The following is a 12,521-nucleotide window of genomic DNA, read 5'->3' as shown; positions in this document are numbered from 1 at the left end:
TGTGAAGTTCTGGAAGCTCTTTTCCTGTTCTCTGTCGGTGTGCTCTGATTTGATTCACAAAATCTTTTGCCAGAGCTGGGAATAAACTGGTGAAGGTGAGACACATCAGTTGTAGAGTGCTCTATGTGCATGACACCCTGCAGTTATTCCCCACGCCGTTTCACACAGCAGTGTTCTCCCTGTGAAATGAAAAGTTGTGAAATACAATTCGATGAATTTGTTGGAGACAGAATTGCGATCCAGGCACAGCTCCCCATTATTACGACATACATCACCAACTATGAATAACCACAGGGATACACAAGTGGCAGAGAGTCGCTATGGATTCGATGGGCTGAACAGCTTCTGTCGGCGCGTGAGTGACTCCACACATTGATGCTGTCCCTCTTCCTGTCTCTGGGACAGAATGGCTGATGGTGAAACAAAGTCTCATTGTTAACTCTATCTTCTGCGTTAAACTGTCTGCAGCCCCGCAGCTCAGGGACGTGGGGATAGCTTTCAGTGAGTGAGACTTTCACTCGGATTGTCTTTATCTGGGAAAGTTGGGGCTCAGATGTTCCCTGCTGCCCGATTGCAGCAAAGAAGCCGATGTTACTGTTACAAAAGGCTTTCTGCAGGATTGCTGTGTGAAGATGGATTTTAAACAGCAAACTGGCTGCACAAAAATGCCCTCACATGAATTTACTTGAGGGTAGAGAGTCCGGAGTCCATTTGTGTCTTACCCGCCAGCTCAACATCTTTATCGCTTCACAAATAAATGATATTTGCAGGAAGCTCCCAATCAATCTTGCTGATTCCCAGCACTTGATGGAACTGGCCGTGCCGATTAGAGCGAGCTTTAGAGTGTAACCACACTTACCTCTCCTCACACTGCTTGTCGGTGGAGGGAAATAGCTGAATACTCTGCCGATGGAGACAACTGAGGGCAAACAGAAGGGATAAACAGCACTGTCCCGTGAACAAGGAGATGGAATGACAAGGCGATATTATGAAAGCACTTTGATGCCTAGAAGTCTGAGAACAAATTGGGATGTAGTTGGACCTGACCGAATCTCAGCTGGTTTGGTGTTGGCAATGTAAGAGTGTCTAGGGCATGATCTTCACTTAGCAGCTTGTGTTAATACTGGCATGGGAGAATGTCCGACTTCAAATCGCCATCGAGCCTTGGTTGTTTGGTTTCACTTTTTCCCGGTCGACTGATCAACTGTTTGATAAAAGGATGTAAATCATTAAGTTGCACCCTTTGAAATACCTTTGAGTTCTGGGGTCAGAAGTGTCATTGTAGTGGGCATGGCACAGTACCACATGTGGTGAAAGTGAAACAAGTGTGAGAGGATGTTCACCCACAGAACCCCACTCTGAGTAAATCCACCATCTGGATATTCACACAGTTCTGGGGGTGAAACTTTAGGAAGTGGGGACGTGAAATGATTGAAACCAGCGCGGAACAGGTTGATGAGAATGGTGCTGTGTACGAGGAATGTCAACAATAAAGGTCATTTGGAAAGTTGGGACAGGTTTCCATGGAGAGCAGAAGGCCAAAACCTGGCCTGGTTAAACCTTTCCAATATATGAGTGGGTTAGACAGAGGGAATAAGGAAGGGGGAATGCTCCCTCCGCCTGAAAGGATCGAGAACGGTTCGGCAGAGTTTTAAAGACATTAGTAAAAGAAGAAAAATGTACATGAGGAGAAATGTTTTCACAGAGGGAATGGTTAGAGTCTGACATTGACAAAGACGCAGTTTCAATCGAGTTGTTGAAAAACTAATTCAATGTTCATGTTGAAAGTAAAATGTGTAGAGTTACAGAGAGAAGGCAAGAGAATGATACGAAAAGAGAATCACATTTATCTCTGTAGAGAGCCAGCGCAGCTAAGGTGTTTTGTTACAGGTTTGTGATTCTGACTGGAATCACAGTTCGACCAACAGGATGGTGGGAGTTAAACAACGGTGATATTGGCAAAGCCGGGACACATGACACAACAGAATGTTATCCAGCACGTACATGTCACAGGAAGGATGGCGCTGTCTGAAAATCCTGCAGGGTCTCCTGCGGATCAGACACAGGAAATTTCACTATTTGAACTGAATCAGCGCTAGGAAGGATAACCAAGGAGGCGGAGGATCCAGCTTCAGAACTCAGTTACTAAAGAAGCTGAGGGTCGAGTCCCCCCACTGCAGTTTCTGTGGCTGTGGCGTGTTCAAATAAAAAGCAGAACCGGGAGTTTGCTTTGTGGAGACAGGCGCCAGTATCCATCTTGTCATGGTCGTGTTTGCCTCCCACACGGTAAATCGTGGGCTCAAGCTGCTTTAGGTTGTAGGCAAGTTGAGGTTTTAATAAGTTGGTTATGACTCCTAGAGAGTTAACTGTGGTGTGGGAGAGTGCAGATTTTCTCAAAGTGTCTGTGCTGTCATGGTAGTGTTCGCCTCCCGCACGGACAATCGCAAACAGCTCTACAGCTGCTTTATGTTCCAGGCAGGTTGAGGATTTACAAGAAGCGAATGGAGACTGTTATTACATTGCTGTTGCGAAACAAAGTCCTGTCGCAGCCGTTACGCTTCGGGGAAAGTTGTCCCAGTTTATTCCACCTCGCCCTCCGGTCCAAACATTGACGACATCCTTGTCTATATTTTGTCATCAATTTCACGTGTTTTCTTTTACGTTTTCAAGATGTTAATTACGCTGGACAACAACAAGCTATTGGAAACAGAAAGGTGAAACGAAAAATGGCTTCAATTTTCAGTGCTGGATGCCACTATGCTGCAGGATGGTGGCCTCGCCGGTTTCTGTAGTGTAGTGGTCATCACATTCGCCTAACACGCGAAAGATCCCCAGTTTGAATCTGGGCAGAAACTGCTTTGTTCTTCAACTGCAGCCTTTCACATGCCCAAGAACGGAGCTTCCTTGCTTGCTTTCCCATCTGCAAACCTGCCTTCGAATTTGCTTGAACGAATCTGCTCTCGTAGTGAAATGTAAGGCAACTCCATTTAATTACTGTGCAAAGCATTATCAAGTTTTTCTCCAACCTGGTTCTGATCATATGCCATTCTGTTTGAGAGTGTAGTTGCCGCGTTCTGATCCTTCCACGAAAAGCAGTACCGCATTTGCATTCCATGCGCAGGCGGCCCGGTTCAAAGGCAGGGAAGAAGCTGATGCGCTGGTGTCACAGCGCACCATGAATTCCTGAACTTGTCTGTCTGTCAAACGTACCGCAAAGTCGTCTCTGAAAGGCTTCATTTGGAAGCTTTCTGTCGTTATTCAACGCGCGAGAGTTGGCACCGGAGGTCCTGAATCATGTTTTGGAGCAGTTCGCACGTTAGTGGCTCATTCAATCAGCAACAGCAATGAAAAAACCATACAATCTCAGAGGAACCTCCGGACCTGTGCTGTCATAGCGTCGCTAGTATTAAGGTGCGCCCCGAGATCTAAGCCATGTTGGAACTGAAACGGAGGAATCGACAGAGAGGCTACAGAATGACATCGCATCCATTTAATTTTCTTTAAGTCACTGACGAGCAGGAAAATGTAAACGGGGAGGGCGAGTGGAGAAGTGTGGCAATTGCAGCTCTGGTGAAGCTCCTTCTTTGTGATTCACTCAGCAAACAGAGACGTGAAGGTGACTCAGGCGTGAGAGCTCTTCACATCGAGAACAAAAAGCAATCAAGGGCAGTTAGCACCTCTTCCGGAGTGGGGGTGGGGTGAGGTAATTACCTTTTGAGTTCTGTTACTCTGTTCAGAAACTGCCTTTTAGATTGAGGTGAACAGAAACTCCATTTCTAATAAGCACCATGGAAGTTAGCAAAATGTATTGAGTCGCTTCTCGTCGATTCCCGCACAGGTTTCCGACTCAGTTGGTATCCATGTGGCTCATGTCCAGGAGTGAACATCTCTGCAGCAAATTGCACGGTTAAGGTAAAAGGCACGGAAAGTGTCATCTCGAACAGGCTCCGAGGTCAGAGCATCCTCACAATGTGATCTGTCGCTCTCGGAATGTAATGCGACTTCCGGTTTTAGGGTAGAGAACTTTCTTTGGGACCCTTATTCTGCAAAACAGACACAGTGACTGAATAAATGCTGCACGGTATGATTTGGAACACGGCCTGCTCAGCTTTGTGCATTTTCCCTGTAGTCCGGCGTGTTTCGTGTTCCGTGTAAACGTGAAAGTCGTCCTGTTTCGAGCAATGGGTGAAATCATTTAGCAAAGCAAGAATCGAAATTGCAGGAATGTCAAGCAGCTCATGGTTATTTGACCAAATCATAAGCGAACATATATTGTCACGCACTCACAGATACATTTGTAGCTGAAAAGAGTCCGAGAAGATAGACTCAGCTTACCATTGATTTTTGTCTGGATTGATGGGCTATCATTATCTGCTGCGACATTGACATTGTCGCCGGGCACATCCCAGCAGCTGTGCGAGTCGGAGAGGGATCATGGAACCCTTTTCATGTGACTTTGCATCTGTTCAAGAAGGCTCATAGCATGCTGGCCTTCATAACAAGAGGAATTGAGTATAGAAGCAAAGAGGTGCTTCTGCAGCTGTACAGGGCCCTGGTGAGACCACACCTGGAGTACTGTGTACAGTTCTGGTCTCCAAATTTGAGGAAAGACATTCTGGCTATTGAGGGAGTGCAGCGTAGGTTCACGAGGTCAATTCCTGGAATGGCAGGATTGCCTTACACGGAAAGACTGAAGCGACTGGGCTTGTATACCCTTGAGTTTAGAAGACTGAGAGGGGATCTGATTGAAACGTATAGGATTATGAAAGGATTGGACACTCTGGCAGGAGGAAACATATTTCCGCTCATGGGGGAGTGCCGAACCAGAGGACACAACTTAAAAATACGGGGTAGACCATTTAGGACAGAGATGAGGAGAAACTACTTCACCCAGAGAGTGGTGGCTGTGTGGAATGCTCTTCCCCAGAGGGCAGTGGAGGCCCAGTCTCTGGATTCATTTAAGAAAGAATTGGATAGAGCTCTTAAAGATAGTGGAGTCAAGGGTTATGGAGATAAGGATGGAACAGGATACTGATTGGGAATGATCAGCCATGATCATATTGAATGGTGGTGCAGGCTCGAAGAGCTGAATGGCCTAATCCTGCATCTATTGTCTATTGTTGTTATGCAGGAGCACAATTGGAAATACAAGAAAATGGGCAGCATGGCCATCTGGTAGTTTGCCCGAGCGGTCTAAGACGCTGGGTCTAAATTCCAGTCTTGAACGGGGCGTGGGTTTGAATCCTGCCACTGCCATTTCTGCTGTTTAACCCCAACGCTGCAGTTTGTTAAAATGCTGTTTCGGTCACCACTGCATTGATGCTGAAATCAAAAGTAAAATGGGTTTGCTTCCCCGCGAATTAACTGTGGTCTGGTATAGTACCACGTGTAAAATCGCAAACATCTCTGCCATTCCAGGCAATTTGTGCTTTTACTGGAACCGAATGGAGACTGTTATTTCATCTCTGTTGTTAAACAAAGTCCTGCGGTGACTCGATGACTCGACTCGTCGTTATTTGGTTTTCTGGCCAATGGGAAAATCGATCCAATGAATTTCGGTGTCATATGTTATTGAATTTCTCCCATTTCCTTCATTTCCGTCCTGGAGACATCGGAAGGAAAAAGGTAATCTCATCGAGACTGTGATTGGTGAAATTCACTTTTTATGGCCCCTTCTTATTATGTTTTTTCTTTCTCTCTTTTCAGCATTGTCTGGGAAGTGTTGGTGCACTAAGGCTGCAGTATGTTTGAAAGAGTAGTTTGGAATTGCCCTGTTGTTAGTTGTGAGATTACTTTATGACTCATGCCCTCGGACTGTCTCACATTTAGCATTCATGCATCTCTCTGTCTGAAAATGCATTCGGCATGCCAGTTTTGTTTGTGTTCCGTGTTAAATGCTTACTGTTTTGCGATTCGCTCAGTACATTACGAGTTAACATGGTTTCTGAGGTAACTTCCAGCAGCAAAAATCCTCAACTGAGGGTCTGGGAAAATTTCACGGAGTATGGTCAGTCGGAGCAAAATTAAGGAAGTGGTTCATTTCTGCAGTGTTTCACAATACTACCTTTCCCGTGAGCAGTCGAACAGACTAAACGATTGTGCCACAGACTGCGACGGCAAGCTCTGCTAAAAAGTAATCCTTTAAAGCCGGTGTAAGCAACACAACGTTATTGGGGTACACCGCGTGGAAACAGATACTTCGGTGTATCTCGTCCATGCTCACCACATAGCCAAAGTTAAACAAGTCCCGTTCCCCAGCATTTGGCCCCAATCCCGCTAAACCCATCCTATCCAGAAACTCATCCGATTACCTTTGCAATTTTCTGAGTGTAATCGCCTCCTCCACTTCCTCTGGGAGCTCATTCCAAACACGCACAACCTTCTGTGTGGGAAATGTGCCTCAGGTCCTTTGTCAATTTCAGCCCACTCACCTTAAACCGATGCTCTCGATTTTTCAACTCACCCCAACTTGGGTAAAACACATAAATACTCAGTTTACAACCCTTCCATAAGATCATGTCGCAGCCGTTATGCTGCGGGGAAAGTCGTCCCAGCTTATTCCACCTCGCCCTACGGTCCAAACAGTGACGACATCCTTGTCTATATTTTGTCATCAATTTCACGTGTTTTTTTTTAACGTTTTCAAGATGTTATTTACGCTGGACAATAACAAGCTATTGGAAACAGAAAGGTGAAACGTAGAATTGCTTCAACTTTCAGTGCTGAATGCCACTGAGCTGCACTGCTGTAGCCGCCGCTGGTTTCTGTAGTGTAGTGGTCATCACGTTCGCCTAATACGCGAAAGGTCCCCAGTTCGAAACTGGGCAGAAACTGCTTTGTTCTTCAACTGCAGCCTTTTACATGGACAAGAACGGAGCTTTCTTGCTTGCTTTCCCATCTGCAAACCTGCCTTCGAATTTGCTTGAATAAATCTGCTCTCGTAGTGAAATGTAATGCAACTCCACTTAATTACTGTGCAAAGCATTATAACGTTTTTCTCTAACCTGGTTCTGATCATATGCCATTCTGTTTGAGAGTGTAGTTACCGCGTTCTGATCCTTCCACGAAAAGCAGTACTGCATTTGCATTCCTTGCACAGGCGGCCCGGTTCAAAGGCAGGGAAGAAGCTGATGCGCTGATGTCACAGCGCACCACGGATTCCTGAACTTGTCTGTCTGTCAAACGTCCCCCAAAGTCGTCTCTGAAAGGCTTCATTTGAAAGCTGTCTGTCGTTATTCAACGCGCGAGAGTTGGCACCGGAGGTCCTGAATCATATTTTGGAGCAGTTCGCACGTCAGTGGCTCATTCAATCAGCAACAGCAATGAAATAATTTACACTCTCAGAGGAACCTTTGGACTTTCACCAGAGCTGCAACTGCCTCACTTCCCCACTCGCCCTCCCCGTTTACATTTTCCTGCTCGTCAGTGATTTAAAGAAATCCAAATGGATGCGATGTCATTCTGTAGCCTCTCTGTCGATTCCTCCGTTTCAGTTCCAACATGGCTTAGATCTTGGGGCGCACCTTAATACTAGCGACGCTATGAAAGCACCCTTTGTACCTCAGTGTGGTAACAGGCCAAAAATGACCCTCTAAAGAGTAACCCACCCAAACACTTTTCCCGATCATATATCTTCATATTTATTTCTGACTAATACACATATCCCTGAAGACAACGTGCGGTTTAGCATGGCCAGCTCACCTAACCTGCATATGTTTGGATTGTGGGAGGACACCACAGCAAAGTCACATGGACTTGGGGAGAACGTGCAAAGTCCCCACAGTCACCCGAGGAAGGAATCAAACCAATGTCCCTGGCGCTGTGAGGCAGCATTGTTAACCACTGAGGTACCATGTAATCTTATGCAATAAGTAAAATCAGTGAAAGATACGAAAAAATAAGTTTCAAATGAACACTCTCCGATATTGTCAAAGCATGTCAATCTTACATTCAATACGAATAGGTGTGTGGAGACAAAAACAAATCCCGGCAATTCATGTATATACAATAATTAAAAATTTAATTTGATCAAAGGTCATAACAATATTTAGACGAATTGCAATTTTTAATAACAAATGTAGGTAATTAGCTGAATAATGAACACTTGTAAGTGGCATATATTTACTTAACGCTGAAGAAAGCGACTTGTTTTCCCCCTTGTTACACAGCAGAATAACAATGTGTGTGTGTGTGTGTGTGTGTGTGTTCGAAATGTTTGAATCAAGCTCTTTCTAACGAAATAACTGATGACTTACGATCACTTAGCCTTGTCACCTTTAAAACCACAACATTCTCAAATATTTTCCAAGAATTTACAATCAGAACAACTAGTTAATTCCTTTTCATAGGAACCCAAAGAGAATAAGTAGCGGACACTGTGAATTAGTGAGTCAATGCAAGAATTCAACTGAAGACAATATCCCTTCTTTCCAAAAATGTTCAAAATTTAAAAAATCAAAGTTCATTGCCATTGTTGAATGAAAGAATAAAGAGATGCTAATTCTTTTTCATTTGATTTTGCTGCATGAAATATCCGTAAGTCGTACTATGATTACAAACACAATAAATGTGAGCATTGAAGTCAAATGTAATTAATTGAATTCAACTATGTTTCAACAGGTAAAATAAAAATTGATACTTACAATGATTGACAGATTGTGCACTGCAATATCTTTACAGTGGTTCATGTACTGTGCCGTAAATCCACATTTGCGCAACCTACTAGATTGAACAAGTATTATTTTTATTATAAATCAGCAACAATTGAATTATCAAAGTCTGTCAATACATTAATGAATAATGAAAAATCTCTTTTTGCAAGTGATTGAGCAATGTCTGGAAATGAACTGGAATTAATTCAGTGAAAAGTAATTACATTTTCCTGAATTTTAAGGCTGAGATTATCGTGATCATTCAAATGAGCAAACATCAGAGATTTGCAATGACGTTGGATGGGAAGTTATTGGTTCCTTTGTGGGGTAGGTGACCTGAAAAATAAAGGTATTTTCAGACTGTACTATTAGTACTAAGACATAATGAATTAAATCTAAATGTGAATCTCACTATACTTGTTCAAAAGACTTTTTTTAAAAAAAATAATTGTGCCATTATTGTAATGGCAATGACTTGATAATGAATGCTGTCTTTTGAAGAATTAAAATGATTCAATATTTCAAAAGCACTTTGCTGTGATGTTGATTGGATATTTATTAACATCAGTAAACTGAGGTATAAAACATTGTACCTAGATTTATGGATTGAAGAAACATGTGCCATTCAGTGATTATTGAGCAAAATTCTTCTTTTTTAAGTAAAAAATGTACGTAATACAAGAATTGTGAATTTCCACACACCGGATTCCTTGTAGAGATATGTTACATCAATTGATATGATCAATATTATGATCAATGTTTCAAGACTTGTGTCAGAATTAGGAAGAGAATTAGTAGATCATGAAAGTGAGCTTGAAACTGAACAATGTAGTCAATGATATGTGGCATATATGTAATTTTAATAATATTGTCATTTTCGTACAATGATGAACAATGTTGGAATAGAAATGACAAAAAAATCAACATGGTCAAAGCAGTTCTTTTCTTACAATGAAATGAAAACAATAATCATTTTGTAGCATACATGATTTGAAATAGCAGTTTTTTTAATGTGACATATACAGTAAAGACTAACCCTTTTGCAAAAATGTAGGAACTTCACAAATTTAAAATGCAGTATTTGTTCAATTTGTAATAAAAATGGTTATAATTTGAGTTGTCTCTTGTACACACACAACAAAAAAGGAGCTTAAAGATTGTTAGATTGACAAAAATTTGCTTCCCAACGTTATTGTAGTAGAGTCAATATCCGTGATAAAGTAGAATTATTCGTTTAAACAATATAAATCAACATTAACGACTGAGCTGAAATATAGCAAATCAATTGCATTAACTGCATAGAATAGCAAATAAATGCTTACTGTTATCATTTGTCCCAGGAACAATAAGATACTCACTCAGGTTATTCCACTGAATAGTAATCAGCTGATGATGAATATCTTTGTGTCGCTTTGTGTGCACTGTTTTGTGTGAACATTGATTTCAATAAATTTAGATATTTACATGAATTAGGAACAGACTGATAACTGGGTGTGAAAGATCTGATTTAAGATGAGACAATTTTTGTGTATTCACTAGCTTTGCTGAACAAAACACTGTTAAGTCATCATGCAATAAACTGGATGAGAGAGAAATATGCAAATTCAATTTTCAAATGAATGCACTCGGATATTTTCACAACATTTAAATCTTACATTCAATATAAATAGATGAATGGAAAACTAAAAACAAATTTCAGACAACTCATAAACAGATCAATAACTAAAAATTGATATATAGTAGGAAGTGGCATTTGTTTATTTAACTGAAGAAGAACTTAATTTTTTTTCTCATATTTATACCTTTGAAGCATCAAGTTCTATGTGCAGTCTGAACTCAGTTCTTCAGAACAAAAGAAAATCAAGGAATATCTTTACTTTGCATATTTCATCTTTGTGAGTGCAACATTATCAAATATTTTGCAAAGAATATTGATTGAGTGGAATTAGATACATTCTGTTATTAGCGGACTGAAGAAAATATATAGCAGATACAGTGATTATTGGAATGAACAACAAATGAAAACATATCTAATGTTGAATTGAAAGGCAATTCATTCGATTCTTAAATATTTTCTTCTCAACAGTCAGAGCTGCTCTGGCACAGCTCTGTGCAAGATGGGAATTGAAATTGTATCCTCTGGTCTGGTAACAGAGACACGACCAGAGTTGCACAAGATTCCTTCATAACATTCCCAACCAGGCTGGGCAGGGCTCAAAACTAATCAGATGTTTATTGTGATAATTGGATTGGAATTAAATGGTTGGATACTGTGTGCAATCTTCTGAAAATTCAGTAGTAATTTACAATAATGATGGGAGTTAACAAATGTCTTAATTTAACATGATTTTTATGATCACTTGTGGAACGACAACTTGACAGAATTGTGTGATTACTGTGCATTATAAATAAAAATGAATATAATTATTCTATATGTTCATAAGTTCCACATTTTCTGAAATGCAAATTACAATGTTTTTGATCTACATGTAAATTGGAACAAACTGATGAATTGGTCAATCAATGTGTCTATTCAGCTGAAGACAACTTTCATTCTTTCTGAAATATACGATTTCTAAGAAGTCACCATTTCCTGTGGTTGTTTAATGAAAGAAGAGAGAAGCCAACCCTTTTTTGTGTGCTTCAAAAAATTCATGGGGATTTCAATGATTTTGCACGTGAAAAATATTCAATTGTTATTGTGATTAAAAACACAATAAATGTTAACATTGAAGTGATTTCCAATCAAATCACTTCAAAAGTGTTTCCAAGTTTAAAATAAAAAGCAATATTCAGAATGATTGAGTGATTGTGCATTGCAATGTCCTTGCAGTAGTTATTATATGAAAACATAGTTCCACATGTACACCCCTTACCGAATTGAACAATTATTAGGTTTTGGCAACAAATCGATTTGAAATATTTTATTAATGAATTTAAGAATAATGAGGTATCTCCTCTTACTATTCCACTGAGTAACGTTAAGAAACGAAGAGGAATATTGCAGTGTAAATTAACTGGTGTTCTCTGAATTTCAATGGCTGAGAAGACTGTGACCTTTCAAATGAGCAAAAGTCAGATATTTACAAATGATGTTGCAATGGCAATTATTGGTCTTTTGTGGGTGTATTGGCCTTATCAAACAAGTTTTAATATTGTAGCACTCACACTAAGAAATATGGAAGATATTAAAAGCATTTTGTACTTGTTATAAAGCCTAAGTTAAAAGTATTGCGTAATTATTGTAATTGATAATTGTTTCTAAATCCTGATAGATAAATTGACTTAATATTTTGAATGCACTTTGCTCTGATGTCGATTGTATATTCATTAAGATTAATAAACTGAAAATTAAAATATAAAACGTGGCTTTAATAATTAAAAAATCTCAGCAACAATTGAACATCGTTCAACTTTTTTTTGGTTGGTTCATGTCTATTTTGTTAATGTAACTTTTATCATGATAAATGTTTAGATAAATGTCAGAGCTAGGAAGAAAATAATGAGGATGGGAAAGTGAGTATCATCATGAACTGAACATCGAGTTAATGACATTTGGTACAGGAAGTCATTCTGTAGCAAAAAACTAACAATTGTGTGATTATTTTTCATTGACAACTAATGTTGGAAGAAAATAAAACTACCTCAAAATGAAATTAAAATAAATATCATTTTGGAGGTCACATGATTTGAAAACGGAAATTGTCACTTAATGTGACATTTGAGCTGAAGAATCGTTCTTCCCCCCGCCACCTCCACGTGTAGTCCTGTCAATAATTTAAAATTTAGTATAAGTTGAACTAAATAACAAATGGATGTTCCTCCATTGTTTTCTTGAAAACAAAAATTAAGAAAATTAACATGAAAATG

General features: G+C 40.2%; 1 non-coding gene across 1 annotated transcript; it reads left to right on the top strand.

The window, feature by feature from the left end:
- The first annotated feature begins 6,760 nt into the window (after positions 1-6,760).
- trnai-aau (transfer RNA isoleucine (anticodon AAU)) lies at positions 6,761-6,833 on the top strand. The gene has a single exon. It is a non-coding gene; the product is annotated as a tRNA-Ile (tRNA).
- The last annotated feature ends 5,688 nt before the right edge of the window (positions 6,834-12,521 follow it).

The sequence above is a fragment of the Chiloscyllium punctatum genome, unplaced genomic scaffold (genome assembly GCF_047496795.1).
Source record: "Chiloscyllium punctatum isolate Juve2018m unplaced genomic scaffold, sChiPun1.3 scaffold_157, whole genome shotgun sequence".
Taxonomy (NCBI): Eukaryota; Metazoa; Chordata; class Chondrichthyes; order Orectolobiformes; family Hemiscylliidae; genus Chiloscyllium; species Chiloscyllium punctatum.
This window is presented reverse-complemented; position numbering and strand designations above follow the sequence as displayed.